The sequence below is a fragment of the Salmo salar genome, chromosome 07 (assembly GCF_965601325.2).
Source record: "Salmo salar chromosome 07, fSalSal1, whole genome shotgun sequence".
Lineage (NCBI taxonomy): Eukaryota > Metazoa > Chordata > Actinopteri > Salmoniformes > Salmonidae > Salmo > Salmo salar.
Genome location: NC_138297.1, coordinates 7596717 through 7613294, shown reverse-complemented (window position 1 = coordinate 7613294; position 16578 = coordinate 7596717). Strand labels below are relative to the sequence as shown.

The 16578-nt window shown below is 43.4% G+C and overlaps 20 non-coding genes across 20 annotated transcripts; all 20 read left to right on the top strand.

The window, feature by feature from the left end:
- Window positions 1–510: 510 nt before the first annotated feature.
- Window positions 511–583, top strand: trnar-ucu (transfer RNA arginine (anticodon UCU)). Its single transcript has one exon. It is a non-coding gene; the product is annotated as a tRNA-Arg (tRNA).
- Window positions 584–1390: 807 nt separating this feature from the next.
- Window positions 1391–1463, top strand: trnar-ccu (transfer RNA arginine (anticodon CCU)). Its single transcript has one exon. It is a non-coding gene; the product is annotated as a tRNA-Arg (tRNA).
- Window positions 1464–2177: 714 nt separating this feature from the next.
- trnar-ucu (transfer RNA arginine (anticodon UCU)) lies at window positions 2178–2250 on the top strand. The gene has a single exon. It is a non-coding gene; the product is annotated as a tRNA-Arg (tRNA).
- An 807-nt stretch (window positions 2251–3057) lies between these two features.
- trnar-ccu (transfer RNA arginine (anticodon CCU)) lies at window positions 3058–3130 on the top strand. The gene has a single exon. It is a non-coding gene; the product is annotated as a tRNA-Arg (tRNA).
- A 714-nt stretch (window positions 3131–3844) lies between these two features.
- trnar-ucu (transfer RNA arginine (anticodon UCU)) lies at window positions 3845–3917 on the top strand. The gene has a single exon. It is a non-coding gene; the product is annotated as a tRNA-Arg (tRNA).
- An 807-nt stretch (window positions 3918–4724) lies between these two features.
- Window positions 4725–4797, top strand: trnar-ccu (transfer RNA arginine (anticodon CCU)). Its single transcript has one exon. It is a non-coding gene; the product is annotated as a tRNA-Arg (tRNA).
- Window positions 4798–5510: 713 nt separating this feature from the next.
- On the top strand, window positions 5511–5583 carry trnar-ucu (transfer RNA arginine (anticodon UCU)). Its single transcript has one exon. It is a non-coding gene; the product is annotated as a tRNA-Arg (tRNA).
- An 807-nt stretch (window positions 5584–6390) lies between these two features.
- On the top strand, window positions 6391–6463 carry trnar-ccu (transfer RNA arginine (anticodon CCU)). Its single transcript has one exon. It is a non-coding gene; the product is annotated as a tRNA-Arg (tRNA).
- Window positions 6464–7177: 714 nt separating this feature from the next.
- Window positions 7178–7250, top strand: trnar-ucu (transfer RNA arginine (anticodon UCU)). Its single transcript has one exon. It is a non-coding gene; the product is annotated as a tRNA-Arg (tRNA).
- Window positions 7251–8057: 807 nt separating this feature from the next.
- trnar-ccu (transfer RNA arginine (anticodon CCU)) lies at window positions 8058–8130 on the top strand. Its single transcript has one exon. It is a non-coding gene; the product is annotated as a tRNA-Arg (tRNA).
- A 714-nt stretch (window positions 8131–8844) lies between these two features.
- Window positions 8845–8917, top strand: trnar-ucu (transfer RNA arginine (anticodon UCU)). Its single transcript has one exon. It is a non-coding gene; the product is annotated as a tRNA-Arg (tRNA).
- Window positions 8918–9724: 807 nt separating this feature from the next.
- On the top strand, window positions 9725–9797 carry trnar-ccu (transfer RNA arginine (anticodon CCU)). The gene has a single exon. It is a non-coding gene; the product is annotated as a tRNA-Arg (tRNA).
- A 714-nt stretch (window positions 9798–10511) lies between these two features.
- On the top strand, window positions 10512–10584 carry trnar-ucu (transfer RNA arginine (anticodon UCU)). Its single transcript has one exon. It is a non-coding gene; the product is annotated as a tRNA-Arg (tRNA).
- An 807-nt stretch (window positions 10585–11391) lies between these two features.
- Window positions 11392–11464, top strand: trnar-ccu (transfer RNA arginine (anticodon CCU)). Its single transcript has one exon. It is a non-coding gene; the product is annotated as a tRNA-Arg (tRNA).
- Window positions 11465–12178: 714 nt separating this feature from the next.
- Window positions 12179–12251, top strand: trnar-ucu (transfer RNA arginine (anticodon UCU)). The gene has a single exon. It is a non-coding gene; the product is annotated as a tRNA-Arg (tRNA).
- An 807-nt stretch (window positions 12252–13058) lies between these two features.
- trnar-ccu (transfer RNA arginine (anticodon CCU)) lies at window positions 13059–13131 on the top strand. The gene has a single exon. It is a non-coding gene; the product is annotated as a tRNA-Arg (tRNA).
- Window positions 13132–13845: 714 nt separating this feature from the next.
- trnar-ucu (transfer RNA arginine (anticodon UCU)) lies at window positions 13846–13918 on the top strand. The gene has a single exon. It is a non-coding gene; the product is annotated as a tRNA-Arg (tRNA).
- An 807-nt stretch (window positions 13919–14725) lies between these two features.
- On the top strand, window positions 14726–14798 carry trnar-ccu (transfer RNA arginine (anticodon CCU)). Its single transcript has one exon. It is a non-coding gene; the product is annotated as a tRNA-Arg (tRNA).
- A 714-nt stretch (window positions 14799–15512) lies between these two features.
- On the top strand, window positions 15513–15585 carry trnar-ucu (transfer RNA arginine (anticodon UCU)). The gene has a single exon. It is a non-coding gene; the product is annotated as a tRNA-Arg (tRNA).
- An 807-nt stretch (window positions 15586–16392) lies between these two features.
- On the top strand, window positions 16393–16465 carry trnar-ccu (transfer RNA arginine (anticodon CCU)). Its single transcript has one exon. It is a non-coding gene; the product is annotated as a tRNA-Arg (tRNA).
- Window positions 16466–16578: the final 113 nt, after the last annotated feature.

Below are 16578 nucleotides of genomic sequence, written 5' to 3'. Positions count from 1 at the left end.
AGATGCCTAAAAAACTGGCCTCCCATGCCAGGGATTGTGAGTTTAATTCTTGTCAGGGGTGGCTGAAAACAGAGTGTCCCAGCGGAAGCGTGCTGGGCCCATAACCCAGAGGCCTATAGATTGAAACCATCCTCTGCAATCCATTTTTATTTTCAGAAGTGAACTGCAACCAGGGATAAAAAAAAGCATAATATCAATGGCATGTCTCAGTGCCCTCCGTGGGTTGAAGCAGAGTGGCGCTGCGGAAACGTGATGGGCCCAGAGGTTGATGGATGAAACCATCCTCTGCAATCCATTTTTATTTTTAGAAATTAATTGCAACCATAAATAAAAAATAGCATAATTTCATGGGCATGTCTCAGTGCCCTCTGTGATTCTTTGTTTGACTGCTTCTGTCAGTTTGTATAGGTCACACTGATTACAGAGGTGCAGCGGTAGCGTGATGGCCCCGTAACCCAGAGGTCGATGGATCGAAACCACTCTCTGCTATCAAGATAGATTTTGGCAAGTACCCTAGTGGCCTAATGGATAAGGCACTGGCCTTCTAAGCCAGGGATTGTGGGTTCGAGTCCCATCTGGGGTGGATGAAGGCAGTTTGGGAAAGAAGAAGAGAGTTCATGTAACAAAGATGTTGAAGCTATTGAATTTTTAGAAAGGAAGTGCAAATAGAGATTAACAAAAAGTATACTTTCATGGGCATGTCTCTCTGCCCTTCGTGATTCTTTTTTTGAATCTGCTTCTATCAGTTCGTAGAGGTCATGCTGATCACACAGTGCCACAGTGGCCTAAGAAACTGGCCTCCTAATCCATGTATTGTGAGTTCAAGTATTATTTTGGGGTGCCTGAAAGTGGAGTGATGAAGTGCAAGTATGCTGAGCAGTTAACCCAGTGATTTATGGATCGAAACCATCCTCTTCTATCCAGTTTGTTTTCAGCAAACAGAAATATAAAAACTGCTAACAATCTTTCTTTTTACAAATTAATTGCAACCAGCGTTCAAAAAAAGCAAAATATCATGGGCATGTCTCAGTGCCCTACGTGATTCTTTTTTTTACTGTTTCTATAAGTTCGTATAGGTCATGCTATAACACCATGCCCCAGATGCCTAAAAAACTGGCCTCCCATGCCAGGGATTGTGAGTTTAATTCTTGTCAGGGGCGGCTGCAGAGTTTCCCAGCGGAAGCGTGCTGGGCCCATAACCCAGAGGTCGATGGATGGAAACCATCCTCTGCTATCCAGTTTTATTTTTAGCAATGAAGTGCAACCATAAATCAAAAAAAGCATAATTTCATGGGCAAAGCATAATTTCATGGGCATTTCTCATTGCCTTCCATTATATATTTTCCTTACTGCTTCTATCAGTTTGTATAGGTCATTCTATCTTCGCAGTGCCCCAGTGGCCTAATGGATAAGGCACTGGCCTCCTAAGCCAGGGATTGAGGGTTCGAGTCCCTTCTGGGGTGGGTTGTGGCGCTGTGGAAACGTGCTGGGCCCAGAGGTCGATGAACTGAAGCCATCCTCAGCTAACAATTTTTATTTTTAGAAATTAATTGCAACCAGCGATCAAAAAAAGCATAATATCTTCGGCATGTCTCATTGCCCTTGGTGATTCTTTTTTTTTACTGTTTCTATCAGTTCGTATAGGTCATGCTATAACACCATGCCCCAGATGCCTAAAAAACTGGCCTCCCATGCCAGGGATTGTGAGTTTAATTCTTGTCAGGGGTGGCTGAAAACAGAGTGTCCCAGCGGAAGCGTGCTGGGCCCATAACCCAGAGGCCTATAGATTGAAACCATCCTCTGCAATCCATTTTTATTTTCAGAAATGAACTGCAACCAGGGATAAAAAAAAGCATAATAGCAATGGCATGTCTCAGTGCCCTCCGTGGGTTGAAGCAGAGTGGCGCTGCGGAAACGTGATGGGCCCAGAGGTTGATGGAAGAAACCATCCTCTGCAATCCATTTTTATTTTTAGAAATTGATTGCAACCATAAATAAAAAATAGCATAATTTCATGGGCATGTCTCAGTGCCCTCTGTGATTCTTTGTTTGACTGCTTCTGTCAGTTTGTATAGGACACACTGATTACAGAGGTGCAGCGGTAGCGTGATGGCCCCGTAACCCAGAGGTCGATGGATCGAAACCACTCTCTGCTATCAAGATAGATTTTGGCAAGTACCCTAGTGGCCTAATGGATAAGGCACTGGCCTTCTAAGCCAGGGATTGTGGGTTCGAGTCCCATCTGGGGTGGATGAAGGCAGTTTGGGAAAGAAGAAGAGAGTTCATGTAACAAAGATGTTGAAGCTATTGAATTTTTAGAAAGGAAGTGCAAATAGAGATTAACAAAAAGTATACTTTCATGGGCATGTCTCTCTGCCCTTCGTGATTCTTTTTTTGAATCTGCTTCTATCAGTTCGTAGAGGTCATGCTGATCACACAGTGCCACAGTGGCCTAAGAAACTGGCCTCCTAATCCATGTATTGTGAGTTCAAGTATTATTTTGGGGTGCCTGAAAGTGGAGTGATGAAGTGCAAGTATGCTGAGCAGTTAACCCAGTGATTTATGGATCGAAACCATCCTCTTCTATCCAGTTTGTTTTCAGCAAACAGAAATATAAAAACTGCTAACAATCTTTCTTTTTACAAATTAATTGCAACCAGCGTTCAAAAAAAGCAAAATATCATGGGCATGTCTCAGTGCCCTACGTGATTCTTTTTTTTACTGTTTCTATAAGTTCGTATAGGTCATGCTATAACACCATGCCCCAGATGCCTAAAAAACTGGCCTCCCATGCCAGGGATTGTGAGTTTAATTCTTGTCAGGGGCGGCTGCAGAGTTTCCCAGCGGAAGCGTGCTGGGCCCATAACCCAGAGGTCGATGGATGGAAACCATCCTCTGCTATCCAGTTTTATTTTTAGCAATGAAGTGCAACCATAAATCAAAAAAAGCATAATTTCATGGGCAAAGCATAATTTCATGGGCATTTCTCATTGCCTTCCATTATATATTTTCCTTACTGCTTCTATCAGTTTGTATAGGTCATTCTATCTTCGCAGTGCCCCAGTGGCCTAATGGATAAGGCACTGGCCTCCTAAGCCAGGGATTGAGGGTTCGAGTCCCTTCTGGGGTGGGTTGTGGCGCTGTGGAAACGTGCTGGGCCCAGAGGTCGATGAACTGAAGCCATCCTCAGCTAACAATTTTTATTTTTAGAAATTAATTGCAACCAGCGATCAAAAAAAGCATAATATCTTCGGCATGTCTCATTGCCCTTGGTGATTCTTTTTTTTTACTGTTTCTATCAGTTCGTATAGGTCATGCTATAACACCATGCCCCAGATGCCTAAAAAACTGGCCTCCCATGCCAGGGATTGTGAGTTTAATTCTTGTCAGGGGTGGCTGAAAACAGAGTGTCCCAGCGGAAGCGTGCTGGGCCCATAACCCAGAGGCCTATAGATTGAAACCATCCTCTGCAATCCATTTTTATTTTCAGAAATGAACTGCAACCAGGGATAAAAAAAAGCATAATAGCAATGGCATGTCTCAGTGCCCTCCGTGGGTTGAAGCAGAGTGGCGCTGCGGAAACGTGATGGGCCCAGAGGTTGATGGAAGAAACCATCCTCTGCAATCCATTTTTATTTTTAGAAATTGATTGCAACCATAAATAAAAAATAGCATAATTTCATGGGCATGTCTCAGTGCCCTCTGTGATTCTTTGTTTGACTGCTTCTGTCAGTTTGTATAGGACACACTGATTACAGAGGTGCAGCGGTAGCGTGATGGCCCCGTAACCCAGAGGTCGATGGATCGAAACCACTCTCTGCTATCAAGATAGATTTTGGCAAGTACCCTAGTGGCCTAATGGATAAGGCACTGGCCTTCTAAGCCAGGGATTGTGGGTTCGAGTCCCATCTGGGGTGGATGAAGGCAGTTTGGGAAAGAAGAAGAGAGTTCATGTAACAAAGATGTTGAAGCTATTGAATTTTTAGAAAGGAAGTGCAAATAGAGATTAACAAAAAGTATACTTTCATGGGCATGTCTCTCTGCCCTTCGTGATTCTTTTTTTGAATCTGCTTCTATCAGTTCGTAGAGGTCATGCTGATCACACAGTGCCACAGTGGCCTAAGAAACTGGCCTCCTAATCCATGTATTGTGAGTTCAAGTATTATTTTGGGGTGCCTGAAAGTGGAGTGATGAAGTGCAAGTATGCTGAGCAGTTAACCCAGTGATTTATGGATCGAAACCATCCTCTTCTATCCAGTTTGTTTTCAGCAAACAGAAATATAAAAACTGCTAACAATCTTTCTTTTTACAAATTAATTGCAACCAGCGTTCAAAAAAAGCAAAATATCATGGGCATGTCTCAGTGCCCTACGTGATTCTTTTTTTTACTGTTTCTATAAGTTTGTATAGGTCATGCTATAACACCATGCCCCAGATGCCTAAAAAACTGGCCTCCCATGCCAGGGATTGTGAGTTTAATTCTTGTCAGGGGCGGCTGCAGAGTTTCCCAGCGGAAGCGTGCTGGGCCCATAACCCAGAGGTCGATGGATGGAAACCATCCTCTGCTATCCAGTTTTATTTTTAGCAATGAAGTGCAACCATAAATCAAAAAAAGCATAATTTCATGGGCAAAGCATAATTTCATGGGCATTTCTCATTGCCTTCCATTATATATTTTCCTTACTGCTTCTATCAGTTCGTATAGGTCATTCTATCTTCGCAGTGCCCCAGTGGCCTAATGGATAAGGCACTGGCCTCCTAAGCTAGGGATTGAGGGTTCGAGTCCCTTCTGGGGTGGGTTGTGGCGCTGTGGAAACGTGCTGGGCCCAGAGCTCGATGAACTGAAGCCATCCTCAGCTAACAATTTTTATTTTTAGAAATTAATTGCAACCAGCGATCAAAAAAAGCATAATATCTTCGGCATGTCTCATTGCCCTTGGTGATTCTTTTTTTTACTGTTTCTATCAGTTCGTATAGGTCATGCTATAACACCATGCCCCAGATGCCTAAAAAACTGGCCTCCCATGCCAGGGATTGTGAGTTTAATTCTTGTCAGGGGTGGCTGAAAACAGAGTGTCCCAGCGGAAGCGTGCTGGGCCCATAACCCAGAGGCCTATAGATTGAAACCATCCTCTGCAATCCATTTTTATTTTCAGAAGTGAACTGCAACCAGGGATAAAAAAAAGCATAATATCAATGGCATGTCTCAGTGCCCTCCGTGGGTTGAAGCAGAGTGGCGCTGCGGAAACGTGATGGGCCCAGAGGTTGATGGATGAAACCATCCTCTGCAATCCATTTTTATTTTTAGAAATTAATTGCAACCATAAATAAAAAATAGCATAATTTCATGGGCATGTCTCAGTGCCCTCTGTGATTCTTTGTTTGACTGCTTCTGTCAGTTTGTATAGGTCACACTGATTACAGAGGTGCAGCGGTAGCGTGATGGCCCCGTAACCCAGAGGTCGATGGATCGAAACCACTCTCTGCTATCAAGATAGATTTTGGCAAGTACCCTAGTGGCCTAATGGATAAGGCACTGGCCTTCTAAGCCAGGGATTGTGGGTTCGAGTCCCATCTGGGGTGGATGAAGGCAGTTTGGGAAAGAAGAAGAGAGTTCATGTAACAAAGATGTTGAAGCTATTGAATTTTTAGAAAGGAAGTGCAAATAGAGATTAACAAAAAGTATACTTTCATGGGCATGTCTCTCTGCCCTTCGTGATTCTTTTTTTGAATCTGCTTCTATCAGTTCGTAGAGGTCATGCTGATCACACAGTGCCACAGTGGCCTAAGAAACTGGCCTCCTAATCCATGTATTGTGAGTTCAAGTATTATTTTGTGGTGCCTGAAAGTGGAGTGATGAAGTGCAAGTATGCTGAGCAGTTAACCCAGTGATTTATGGATCGAAACCATCCTCTTCTATCCAGTTTGTTTTCAGCAAACAGAAATATAAAAACTGCTAACAATCTTTCTTTTTACAAATTAATTGCAACCAGCGTTCAAAAAAAGCAAAATATCATGGGCATGTCTCAGTGCCCTACGTGATTCTTTTTTTTACTGTTTCTATCAGTTCGTATAGGTCATGCTATAACACCATGCCCCAGATGCCTAAAAAACTGGCCTCCCATGCCAGGGATTGTGAGTTTAATTCTTGTCAGGGGCGGCTGCAGAGTTTCCCAGCGGAAGCGTGCTGGGCCCATAACCCAGAGGTCGATGGATGGAAACCATCCTCTGCTATCCAGTTTTATTTTTAGCAATGAAGTGCAACCATAAATCAAAAAAAGCATAATTTCATGGGCAAAGCATAATTTCATGGGCATTTCTCATTGCCTTCCATTATATATTTTCCTTACTGCTTCTATCAGTTCGTATAGGTCATTCTATCTTCGCAGTGCCCCAGTGGCCTAATGGATAAGGCACTGGCCTCCTAAGCCAGGTATTGAGGGTTCGAGTCCCTTCTGGGGTGGGTTGTGGCGCTGTGGAAACGTGCTGGGCCCAGAGGTCGATGAACTGAAGCCATCCTCAGCTAACAATTTTTATTTTTAGAAATTAATTGCAACCAGCGATCAAAAAAAGCATAATATCTTCGGCATGTCTCATTGCCCTTGGTGATTCTTTTTTTTTACTGTTTCTATCAGTTCGTATAGGTCATGCTATAACACCATGCCCCAGATGCCTAAAAAACTGGCCTCCCATGCCAGGGATTGTGAGTTTAATTCTTGTCAGGGGTGGCTGAAAACAGAGTGTCCCAGCGGAAGCGTGCTGGGCCCATAACCCAGAGGCCTATAGATTGAAACCATCCTCTGCAATCCATTTTTATTTTCAGAAGTGAACTGCAACCAGGGATAAAAAAAAGCATAATATCAATGGCATGTCTCAGTGCCCTCCGTGGGTTGAAGCAGAGTGGCGCTGCGGAAACGTGATGGGCCCAGAGGTTGATGGATGAAACCATCCTCTGCAATCCATTTTTATTTTTAGAAATTAATTGCAACCATAAATAAAAAATAGCATAATTTCATGGGCATGTCTCAGTGCCCTCTGTGATTCTTTGTTTGACTGCTTCTGTCAGTTTGTATAGGTCACACTGATTACAGAGGTGCAGCGGTAGCGTGATGGCCCCGTAACCCAGAGGTCGATGGATCGAAACCACTCTCTGCTATCAAGATAGATTTTGGCAAGTACCCTAGTGGCCTAATGGATAAGGCACTGGCCTTCTAAGCCAGGGATTGTGGGTTCGAGTCCCATCTGGGGTGGATGAAGGCAGTTTGGGAAAGAAGAAGAGAGTTCATGTAACAAAGATGTTGAAGCTATTGAATTTTTAGAAAGGAAGTGCAAATAGAGATTAACAAAAAGTATACTTTCATGGGCATGTCTCTCTGCCCTTCGTGATTCTTTTTTTGAATCTGCTTCTATCAGTTCGTAGAGGTCATGCTGATCACACAGTGCCACAGTGGCCTAAGAAACTGGCCTCCTAATCCATGTATTGTGAGTTCAAGTATTATTTTGGGGTGCCTGAAAGTGGAGTGATGAAGTGCAAGTATGCTGAGCAGTTAACCCAGTGATTTATGGATCGAAACCATCCTCTTCTATCCAGTTTGTTTTCAGCAAACAGAAATATAAAAACTGCTAACAATCTTTCTTTTTACAAATTAATTGCAACCAGCGTTCAAAAAAAGCAAAATATCATGGGCATGTCTCAGTGCCCTACGTGATTCTTTTTTTTACTGTTTCTATAAGTTCGTATAGGTCATGCTATAACACCATGCCCCAGATGCCTAAAAAACTGGCCTCCCATGCCAGGGATTGTGAGTTTAATTCTTGTCAGGGGCGGCTGCAGAGTTTCCCAGCGGAAGCGTGCTGGGCCCATAACCCAGAGGTCGATGGATGGAAACCATCCTCTGCTATCCAGTTTTATTTTTAGCAATGAAGTGCAACCATAAATCAAAAAAAGCATAATTTCATGGGCAAAGCATAATTTCATGGGCATTTCTCATTGCCTTCCATTATATATTTTCCTTACTGCTTCTATCAGTTTGTATAGGTCATTCTATCTTCGCAGTGCCCCAGTGGCCTAATGGATAAGGCACTGGCCTCCTAAGCCAGGGATTGAGGGTTCGAGTCCCTTCTGGGGTGGGTTGTGGCGCTGTGGAAACGTGCTGGGCCCAGAGGTCGATGAACTGAAGCCATCCTCAGCTAACAATTTTTATTTTTAGAAATTAATTGCAACCAGCGATCAAAAAAAGCATAATATCTTCGGCATGTCTCATTGCCCTTGGTGATTCTTTTTTTTTACTGTTTCTATCAGTTCGTATAGGTCATGCTATTACACCATGCCCCAGATGCCTAAAAAACTGGCCTCCCATGCCAGGGATTGTGAGTTTAATTCTTGTCAGGGGTGGCTGAAAACAGAGTGTCCCAGCGGAAGCGTGCTGGGCCCATAACCCAGAGGCCTATAGATTGAAACCATCCTCTGCAATCCATTTTTATTTTCAGAAGTGAACTGCAACCAGGGATAAAAAAAAGCATAATATCAATGGCATGTCTCAGTGCCCTCCGTGGGTTGAAGCAGAGTGGCGCTTCGGAAACGTGATGGGCCCAGAGGTTGATGGATGAAACCATCCTCTGCAATCCATTTTTATTTTTAGAAATTAATTGCAACCATAAATAAAAAATAGCATAATTTCATGGGCATGTCTCAGTGCCCTCTGTGATTCTTTGTTTGACTGCTTCTGTCAGTTTGTATAGGTCACACTGATTACAGAGGTGCAGCGGTAGCGTGATGGCCCCGTAACCCAGAGGTCGATGGATCGAAACCACTCTCTGCTATCAAGATAGATTTTGGCAAGTACCCTAGTGGCCTAATGGATAAGGCACTGGCCTTCTAAGCCAGGGATTGTGGGTTCGAGTCCCATCTGGGGTGGATGAAGGCAGTTTGGGAAAGAAGAAGAGAGTTCATGTAACAAAGATGTTGAAGCTATTGAATTCTTAGAAAGGAAGTGCAAATAGAGATTAACAAAAAGTATACTTTCATGGGCATGTCTCTCTGCCCTTCGTGATTCTTTTTTTGAATCTGCTTCTATCAGTTCGTAGAGGTCATGCTGATCACACAGTGCCACAGTGGCCTAAGAAACTGGCCTCCTAATCCATGTATTGTGAGTTCAAGTATTATTTTGGGGTGCCTGAAAGTGGAGTGATGAAGTGCAAGTATGCTGAGCAGTTAACCCAGTGATTTATGGATCGAAACCATCCTCTTCTATCCAGTTTGTTTTCAGCAAACAGAAATATAAAAACTGCTAACAATCTTTCTTTTTACAAATTAATTGCAACCAGCGTTCAAAAAAAGCAAAATATCATGGGCATGTCTCAGTGCCCTACGTGATTCTTTTTTTTACTGTTTCTATAAGTTCGTATAGGTCATGCTATAACACCATGCCCCAGATGCCTAAAAAACTGGCCTCCCATGCCAGGGATTGTGAGTTTAATTCTTGTCAGGGGCGGCTGCAGAGTTTCCCAGCGGAAGCGTGCTGGGCCCATAACCCAGAGGTCGATGGATGGAAACCATCCTCTGCTATCCAGTTTTATTTTTAGCAATGAAGTGCAACCATAAATCAAAAAAAGCATAATTTCATGGGCAAAGCATAATTTCATGGGCATTTCTCATTGCCTTCCATTATATATTTTCCTTACTGCTTCTATCAGTTTGTATAGGTCATTCTATCTTCGCAGTGCCCCAGTGGCCTAATGGATAAGGCACTGGCCTCCTAAGCCAGGGATTGAGGGTTCGAGTCCCTTCTGGGGTGGGTTGTGGCGCTGTGGAAACGTGCTGGGCCCAGAGGTCGATGAACTGAAGCCATCCTCAGCTAACAATTTTTATTTTTAGAAATTAATTGCAACCAGCGATCAAAAAAAGCATAATATCTTCGGCATGTCTCATTGCCCTTGGTGATTCTTTTTTTTTACTGTTTCTATCAGTTCGTATAGGTCATGCTATTACACCATGCCCCAGATGCCTAAAAAACTGGCCTCCCATGCCAGGGATTGTGAGTTTAATTCTTGTCAGGGGTGGCTGAAAACAGAGTGTCCCAGCGGAAGCGTGCTGGGCCCATAACCCAGAGGCCTATAGATTGAAACCATCCTCTGCAATCCATTTTTATTTTCAGAAGTGAACTGCAACCAGGGATAAAAAAAAGCATAATATCAATGGCATGTCTCAGTGCCCTCCGTGGGTTGAAGCAGAGTGGCGCTTCGGAAACGTGATGGGCCCAGAGGTTGATGGATGAAACCATCCTCTGCAATCCATTTTTATTTTTAGAAATTAATTGCAACCATAAATAAAAAATAGCATAATTTCATGGGCATGTCTCAGTGCCCTCTGTGATTCTTTGTTTGACTGCTTCTGTCAGTTTGTATAGGTCACACTGATTACAGAGGTGCAGCGGTAGCGTGATGGCCCCGTAACCCAGAGGTCGATGGATCGAAACCACTCTCTGCTATCAAGATAGATTTTGGCAAGTACCCTAGTGGCCTAATGGATAAGGCACTGGCCTTCTAAGCCAGGGATTGTGGGTTCGAGTCCCATCTGGGGTGGATGAAGGCAGTTTGGGAAAGAAGAAGAGAGTTCATGTAACAAAGATGTTGAAGCTATTGAATTCTTAGAAAGGAAGTGCAAATAGAGATTAACAAAAAGTATACTTTCATGGGCATGTCTCTCTGCCCTTCGTGATTCTTTTTTTGAATCTGCTTCTATCAGTTCGTAGAGGTCATGCTGATCACACAGTGCCACAGTGGCCTAAGAAACTGGCCTCCTAATCCATGTATTGTGAGTTCAAGTATTATTTTGTGGTGCCTGAAAGTGGAGTGATGAAGTGCAAGTATGCTGAGCAGTTAACCCAGTGATTTATGGATCGAAACCATCCTCTTCTATCCAGTTTGTTTTCAGCAAACAGAAATATAAAAACTGCTAACAATCTTTCTTTTTACAAATTAATTGCAACCAGCGTTCAAAAAAAGCAAAATATCATGGGCATGTCTCAGTGCCCTACGTGATTCTTTTTTTTACTGTTTCTATCAGTTCGTATAGGTCATGCTATAACACCATGCCCCAGATGCCTAAAAAACTGGCCTCCCATGCCAGGGATTGTGAGTTTAATTCTTGTCAGGGGCGGCTGCAGAGTTTCCCAGCGGAAGCGTGCTGGGCCCATAACCCAGAGGTCGATGGATGGAAACCATCCTCTGCTATCCAGTTTTATTTTTAGCAATGAAGTGCAACCATAAATCAAAAAAAGCATAATTTCATGGGCAAAGCATAATTTCATGGGCATTTCTCATTGCCTTCCATTATATATTTTCCTTACTGCTTCTATCAGTTCGTATAGGTCATTCTATCTTCGCAGTGCCCCAGTGGCCTAATGGATAAGGCACTGGCCTCCTAAGCCAGGTATTGAGGGTTCGAGTCCCTTCTGGGGTGGGTTGTGGCGCTGTGGAAACGTGCTGGGCCCAGAGGTCGATGAACTGAAGCCATCCTCAGCTAACAATTTTTATTTTTAGAAATTAATTGCAACCAGCGATCAAAAAAAGCATAATATCTTCGGCATGTCTCATTGCCCTTGGTGATTCTTTTTTTTTACTGTTTCTATCAGTTCGTATAGGTCATGCTATAACACCATGCCCCAGATGCCTAAAAAACTGGCCTCCCATGCCAGGGATTGTGAGTTTAATTCTTGTCAGGGGTGGCTGAAAACAGAGTGTCCCAGCGGAAGCGTGCTGGGCCCATAACCCAGAGGCCTATAGATTGAAACCATCCTCTGCAATCCATTTTTATTTTCAGAAGTGAACTGCAACCAGGGATAAAAAAAAGCATAATATCAATGGCATGTCTCAGTGCCCTCCGTGGGTTGAAGCAGAGTGGCGCTGCGGAAACGTGATGGGCCCAGAGGTTGATGGATGAAACCATCCTCTGCAATCCATTTTTATTTTTAGAAATTAATTGCAACCATAAATAAAAAATAGCATAATTTCATGGGCATGTCTCAGTGCCCTCTGTGATTCTTTGTTTGACTGCTTCTGTCAGTTTGTATAGGTCACACTGATTACAGAGGTGCAGCGGTAGCGTGATGGCCCCGTAACCCAGAGGTCGATGGATCGAAACCACTCTCTGCTATCAAGATAGCTTTTGGCAAGTACCCTAGTGGCCTAATGGATAAGGCACTGGCCTTCTAAGCCAGGGATTGTGGGTTCGAGTCCCATCTGGGGTGGATGAAGGCAGTTTGGGAAAGAAGAAGAGAGTTCATGTAACAAAGATGTTGAAGCTATTGAATTTTTAGAAAGGAAGTGCAAATAGAGATTAACAAAAAGTATACTTTCATGGGCATGTCTCTCTGCCCTTCGTGATTCTTTTTTTGAATCTGCTTCTATCAGTTCGTAGAGGTCATGCTGATCACACAGTGCCACAGTGGCCTAAGAAACTGGCCTCCTAATCCATGTATTGTGAGTTCAAGTATTATTTTGGGGTGCCTGAAAGTGGAGTGATGAAGTGCAAGTATGCTGAGCAGTTAACCCAGTGATTTATGGATCGAAACCATCCTCTTCTATCCAGTTTGTTTTCAGCAAACAGAAATATAAAAACTGCTAACAATCTTTCTTTTTACAAATTAATTGCAACCAGCGTTCAAAAAAAGCAAAATATCATGGGCATGTCTCAGTGCCCTACGTGATTCTTTTTTTTACTGTTTCTATAAGTTCGTATAGGTCATGCTATAACACCATGCCCCAGATGCCTAAAAAACTGGCCTCCCATGCCAGGGATTGTGAGTTTAATTCTTGTCAGGGGCGGCTGCAGAGTTTCCCAGCGGAAGCGTGCTGGGCCCATAACCCAGAGGTCGATGGATGGAAACCATCCTCTGCTATCCAGTTTTATTTTTAGCAATGAAGTGCAACCATAAATCAAAAAAAGCATAATTTCATGGGCAAAGCATAATTTCATGGGCATTTCTCATTGCCTTCCATTATATATTTTCCTTACTGCTTCTATCAGTTTGTATAGGTCATCCTATCTTCGCAGTGCCCCAGTGGCCTAATGGATAAGGCACTGGCCTCCTAAGCCAGGGATTGAGGGTTCGAGTCCCTTCTGGGGTGGGTTGTGGCGCTGTGGAAACGTGCTGGGCCCAGAGGTCGATGAACTGAAGCCATCCTCAGCTAACAATTTTTATTTTTAGAAATTAATTGCAACCAGCGATCAAAAAAAGCATAATATCTTCGGCATGTCTCATTGCCCTTGGTGATTCTTTTTTTTTACTGTTTCTATCAGTTCGTATAGGTCATGCTATTACACCATGCCCCAGATGCCTAAAAAACTGGCCTCCCATGCCAGGGATTGTGAGTTTAATTCTTGTCAGGGGTGGCTGAAAACAGAGTGTCCCAGCGGAAGCGTGCTGGGCCCATAACCCAGAGGCCTATAGATTGAAACCATCCTCTGCAATCCATTTTTATTTTCAGAAGTGAACTGCAACCAGGGATAAAAAAAAGCATAATATCAATGGCATGTCTCAGTGCCCTCCGTGGGTTGAAGCAGAGTGGCGCTTCGGAAACGTGATGGGCCCAGAGGTTGATGGATGAAACCATCCTCTGCAATCCATTTTTATTTTTAGAAATTAATTGCAACCATAAATAAAAAATAGCATAATTTCATGGGCATGTCTCAGTGCCCTCTGTGATTCTTTGTTTGACTGCTTCTGTCAGTTTGTATAGGTCACACTGATTACAGAGGTGCAGCGGTAGCGTGATGGCCCCGTAACCCAGAGGTCGATGGATCGAAACCACTCTCTGCTATCAAGATAGATTTTGGCAAGTACCCTAGTGGCCTAATGGATAAGGCACTGGCCTTCTAAGCCAGGGATTGTGGGTTCGAGTCCCATCTGGGGTGGATGAAGGCAGTTTGGGAAAGAAGAAGAGAGTTCATGTAACAAAGATGTTGAAGCTATTGAATTCTTAGAAAGGAAGTGCAAATAGAGATTAACAAAAAGTATACTTTCATGGGCATGTCTCTCTGCCCTTCGTGATTCTTTTTTTGAATCTGCTTCTATCAGTTCGTAGAGGTCATGCTGATCACACAGTGCCACAGTGGCCTAAGAAACTGGCCTCCTAATCCATGTATTGTGAGTTCAAGTATTATTTTGGGGTGCCTGAAAGTGGAGTGATGAAGTGCAAGTATGCTGAGCAGTTAACCCAGTGATTTATGGATCGAAACCATCCTCTTCTATCCAGTTTGTTTTCAGCAAACAGAAATATAAAAACTGCTAACAATCTTTCTTTTTACAAATTAATTGCAACCAGCGTTCAAAAAAAGCAAAATATCATGGGCATGTCTCAGTGCCCTACGTGATTCTTTTTTTTACTGTTTCTATAAGTTCGTATAGGTCATGCTATAACACCATGCCCCAGATGCCTAAAAAACTGGCCTCCCATGCCAGGGATTGTGAGTTTAATTCTTGTCAGGGGCGGCTGCAGAGTTTCCCAGCGGAAGCGTGCTGGGCCCATAACCCAGAGGTCGATGGATGGAAACCATCCTCTGCTATCCAGTTTTATTTTTAGCAATGAAGTGCAACCATAAATCAAAAAAAGCATAATTTCATGGGCAAAGCATAATTTCATGGGCATTTCTCATTGCCTTCCATTATATATTTTCCTTACTGCTTCTATCAGTTTGTATAGGTCATTCTATCTTCGCAGTGCCCCAGTGGCCTAATGGATAAGGCACTGGCCTCCTAAGCCAGGGATTGAGGGTTCGAGTCCCTTCTGGGGTGGGTTGTGGCGCTGTGGAAACGTGCTGGGCCCAGAGGTCGATGAACTGAAGCCATCCTCAGCTAACAATTTTTATTTTTAGAAATTAATTGCAACCAGCGATCAAAAAAAGCATAATATCTTCGGCATGTCTCATTGCCCTTGGTGATTCTTTTTTTTTACTGTTTCTATCAGTTCGTATAGGTCATGCTATTACACCATGCCCCAGATGCCTAAAAAACTGGCCTCCCATGCCAGGGATTGTGAGTTTAATTCTTGTCAGGGGTGGCTGAAAACAGAGTGTCCCAGCGGAAGCGTGCTGGGCCCATAACCCAGAGGCCTATAGATTGAAACCATCCTCTGCAATCCATTTTTATTTTCAGAAGTGAACTGCAACCAGGGATAAAAAAAAGCATAATATCAATGGCATGTCTCAGTGCCCTCCGTGGGTTGAAGCAGAGTGGCGCTTCGGAAACGTGATGGGCCCAGAGGTTGATGGATGAAACCATCCTCTGCAATCCATTTTTATTTTTAGAAATTAATTGCAACCATAAATAAAAAATAGCATAATTTCATGGGCATGTCTCAGTGCCCTCTGTGATTCTTTGTTTGACTGCTTCTGTCAGTTTGTATAGGTCACACTGATTACAGAGGTGCAGCGGTAGCGTGATGGCCCCGTAACCCAGAGGTCGATGGATCGAAACCACTCTCTGCTATCAAGATAGCTTTTGGCAAGTACCCTAGTGGCCTAATGGATAAGGCACTGGCCTTCTAAGCCAGGGATTGTGGGTTCGAGTCCCATCTGGGGTGGATGAAGGCAGTTTGGGAAAGAAGAAGAGAGTTCATGTAACAAAGATGTTGAAGCTATTGAATTCTTAGAAAGGAAGTGCAAATAGAGATTAACAAAAAGTATACTTTCATGGGCATGTCTCTCTGCCCTTCGTGATTCTTTTTTTGAATCTGCTTCTATCAGTTCGTAGAGGTCATGCTGATCACACAGTGCCACAGTGGCCTAAGAAACTGGCCTCCTAATCCATGTATTGTGAGTTCAAGTATTATTTTGTGGTGCCTGAAAGTGGAGTGATGAAGTGCAAGTATGCTGAGCAGTTAACCCAGTGATTTATGGATCGAAACCATCCTCTTCTATCCAGTTTGTTTTCAGCAAACAGAAATATAAAAACTGCTAACAATCTTTCTTTTTACAAATTAATTGCAACCAGCGTTCAAAAAAAGCAAAATATCATGGGCATGTCTCAGTGCCCTACGTGATTCTTTTTTTTACTGTTTCTATCAGTTCGTATAGGTCATGCTATAACACCATGCCCCAGATGCCTAAAAAACTGGCCTCCCATGCCAGGGATTGTGAGTTTAATTCTTGTCAGGGGCGGCTGCAGAGTTTCCCAGCGGAAGCGTGCTGGGCCCATAACCCAGAGGTCGATGGATGGAAACCATCCTCTGCTATCCAGTTTTATTTTTAGCAATGAAGTGCAACCATAAATCAAAAAAAGCATAATTTCATGGGCAAAGCATAATTTCATGGGCATTTCTCATTGCCTTCCATTATATATTTTCCTTACTGCTTCTATCAGTTCGTATAGGTCATTCTATCTTTGCAGTGCCCCAGTGGCCTAATGGATAAGGCACTGGCCTCCTAAGCCAGGGATTGAGGGTTCGAGTCCCTTCTGGGGTGGGTTGTGGCGCTGTGGAAACGTGCTGGGCCCAGAGGTCGATGAACTGAAGCCATCCTCAGCTAACAATTTTTATTTTTAGAAATTAATTGCAACCAGCGATCAAAAAAAGCAT